This window comes from Triticum dicoccoides, chromosome 1B, assembly GCF_002162155.2.
Source record: "Triticum dicoccoides isolate Atlit2015 ecotype Zavitan chromosome 1B, WEW_v2.0, whole genome shotgun sequence".
Lineage (NCBI taxonomy): Eukaryota > Viridiplantae > Streptophyta > Magnoliopsida > Poales > Poaceae > Triticum > Triticum dicoccoides.
The window spans coordinates 383,755,656-383,758,780 of record NC_041381.1 but is presented as its reverse complement, the minus strand read 5'-3'; the positions used below and the strand labels follow the sequence as shown (position 1 = coordinate 383,758,780).

Here is a 3,125-nt window from a genome sequence, read left to right as displayed (position 1 = left end):
GAGCAGGTAAGGAGGTCATTACTTTAGTTATCAAATTTGCATTGTTGCACTGTTTCATAGGTGGAATGGCAGCCATATGGCGCGGGTGAGAGCTTGGGGTACACCGCGGACTTCCGCCTCAACCCGATGTGCTTGCGGGATAAGGATCTCTGGCTTATGCGGTGCCCACTGATATGCAACTGGGCGGTTGAGTTTCATTTGCCGCATCGCGTGTATCGTCAGTTTGGTCTTTTCCAGCCTCACCCGCCGGATTGGGTGGACACGGATAAAGCACTTCATAGGTAAGAGAGCATGTGTGCGTATTGTCTAATCATCGGGACTCCTTTTGATTGTGCTAATGTTTGGTTTTATACCACACAGGTTGGATAGGAGAAGGCAACGGAAGATAAAGGACTGGGCCAAGCATCATTCTGCGTATGTTACCCGCTTCCAGCTTTGTGTGGAGCAAGCTCGTAGCACTGCACGCGCCCCGCTTCGTGAGCACAACTCACTTGCTTTTGATAACTACGTACGATGGTTTATTGGAACTACTCAAGTTGAGATATGCCCGCCGGCATATAATGAGGATATTCTTGAAGAACCCGTAAACTTTGAGGATCTAGCAAAGGGGAAGTACAACAGAGATGTCAGGCTAGGGCAAGGAGTCCCTACTGTTCCGGTGATTAACTATGTGGTAAAGTGTTCCCCTCTTTACTTTCCTGTTGACCGTATTACACATGTTTGAATGGCTAACGCATTCATTTTTTCTCATCCGCAGCGCACCGAGATCAAGAAAGCAGCTGATGAGAGCCAGTCTATTCTGGAGAAGACACCGGTTGGAACTGGCAATGATGATGGTTCACTACGAGCATTCCTCAAGGTACATATCGTATTCACTATGAGAGCCAGTCTATGTTGCGAAGTTTGATATCTTACACACTTGTTCGTGTTACAGCGTCAGGCCAAGAAGTTAAGGCGGTTATCGAACCTTCTCGGTTGCCGTGATCCTGAATATGATGAACCATCTGCCTCTAGGTCTGGTACACCATCAGACCCCGCACCTCACCATGAGGGGGACGATGTGAGTTCCTCATATGCTTATATGGATGATGAGGATGGGATCAGCCAAGAGGTATGACTAATCCTTTAAATGTGATTCTCACTTGATTACGACATCGGCCTTCACCATATTGTTTCGTTGTGTGATAGGGCGATGAGCTTGATGATGACATGACTTTGGCGGACGCTCAAGCTCGGTCCGCATATGTGTTCAAGCCTAGGCAGCCCAGACGCCGGTACACGCCCAACGACTATGACAACAGAGGCAACCCAAAGGTGGTCGTAGGGACCTCGCGGATGGCTAGCTTGGATGATGAGGCGGAGGAGGAGGCGGAGGCGGAGGCGGAGGCGGAGAAGGAAGTGCACGAAGAGGATCCTCGTGCTCCTAAGAAGAAGAAGCTTGCCTGCAGGCGTGCCACCAGGAACACACGCGGAAGGCATTAGTGCTTGTTCATGTTAATTGTAGCCGTTTAATTAGGTTGACGAACTTGTGAGGTTATGTTATATGTTGGTGAACTCTTACTAGTGTGGTATTTGTGTTTGCGAACCTGAAGTAATGTTGAATTGTCTTAAATGAACTCTTACTAGTGCAGTTTACAGTTTTTTTATTATGTGAGTGCTGCTGCAGGAGGCCAAAATGACATCTGTTTCTGCAGTTTTGCTTATAGCAGCACTGCAGCGCCCAACATATAGGCGCTGCACTGTACTGTGTGGCGCCCAACAATTGGGCGCTGCACTGTATAGTGCAGCGCCCTGTCCTTAGGCGCTGCACTACTTCCAACATCTCACATCCAGAGAGCCACAGTTGGCTTGCATCACATCCACAATACTTACAATGACTGCAGCATCACAACAATTTGAACAAACATAAATTTTAAGCCGACGAGTTCATAACTTAAGACAATTCAAACATTACTACGACATGGTTCACGACACATTCATTTCAAAAAGGCCTCTTTATCCACATGATGAACATAAACACATGTTCTCCCCATTCCTACAATAATCAAAAACACACATATATCAAGTAATACTTAAGAAAAATATTTGCACACATATGCCCTAACATATATATGAATTAATAACCCTAACTCCCACATAACAATAACCACAACCCTAACACCAACGTAACCCTAACACCAACATGAAACACACATAACCCTAACCCTAGCATACTATGGAAGCCTAAACAACCCAAATTAGCAAAGAAATATAACATCATTCAACACAAATTTCCAAATCCTATCAAAATCTAGGGTTTCCCCAAACTAGCAAGATTTGAGCAAATGTGACAATTCCTATGGATGAAAATGAGGGGATCGGAGGAGATTACCTTAAGGGAGGGGTTGGCTTCGAAATCCACGGTGTGTGGCGGATTTGCAAGATTTGAGAAGGATTTGAGAGGGGGGAGAGGGGAAGAGAGGAGGGCCGCAAGTCTAAGGATTTGGGTCGGGTGGGGGTGTGTGGGGTGGGGGTGGGAGGGGAGAGAGGGTGGGGCCAGCCCAAGTGGAACACAGACTGTGCAGCGCCCAAGAGCTAGGCGCTGCACATTACAGGTGTGTGGCGCCTAGACCTTAGGCGTTGCACAGGTGCGTGTGGGGCCGCAACTGAACCAGGGCTGCCACGCTGGCAGGATGTGCGACGCCTAAGGGAAGGTCGCTGCACAGTAGGGTGCGGCGCCCGACTGTCGGGCGTCACACCAAAGGGTCAGCAGAGTGAAATTTTTTCGTGACCAGGTCAGTTTGTGATTTGATTTTTATCTGATATGTGATTTCTGCCGCAGTCCAAGGCCTGGGTGGACTTTGGTTCCGGCGGCAGGGCAGGTTCAACAGGGGAAATGATGATGATGATGCAGGTAGCTGAAGGCGTGGGAGCAGTTGGCGTGCCGCTGGATCTCATGGCTGACGGATCATTTCAATTTCCAGGGAAAAGCAAAAGCGACGCCTACGCTACATCGATCCAGTGCTTTCGCTTTTTTCTCTGAAGCTGGCTGCCAATGGCGATCAAGGCTACTCCTACATGCATCGATCGATACACTACGACGGAAAGGATCACGTCTGGAGAGTGCATCTTGGTCAAACCGGCAG

The 3,125-nt window shown here is 48.4% G+C and overlaps 1 long non-coding RNA gene across 1 annotated transcript; it reads left to right on the top strand.

Moving 5' to 3' along the window:
* The first annotated feature begins 227 nt into the window (after nt 1-227).
* Nucleotides 228-805, top strand: LOC119305552. Its single transcript, XR_005148706.1, has 3 exons — nt 228-281; nt 361-673; nt 758-805. It is a non-coding gene; the product is annotated as an uncharacterized LOC119305552 (long non-coding RNA).
* Nucleotides 806-3,125: the final 2,320 nt, after the last annotated feature.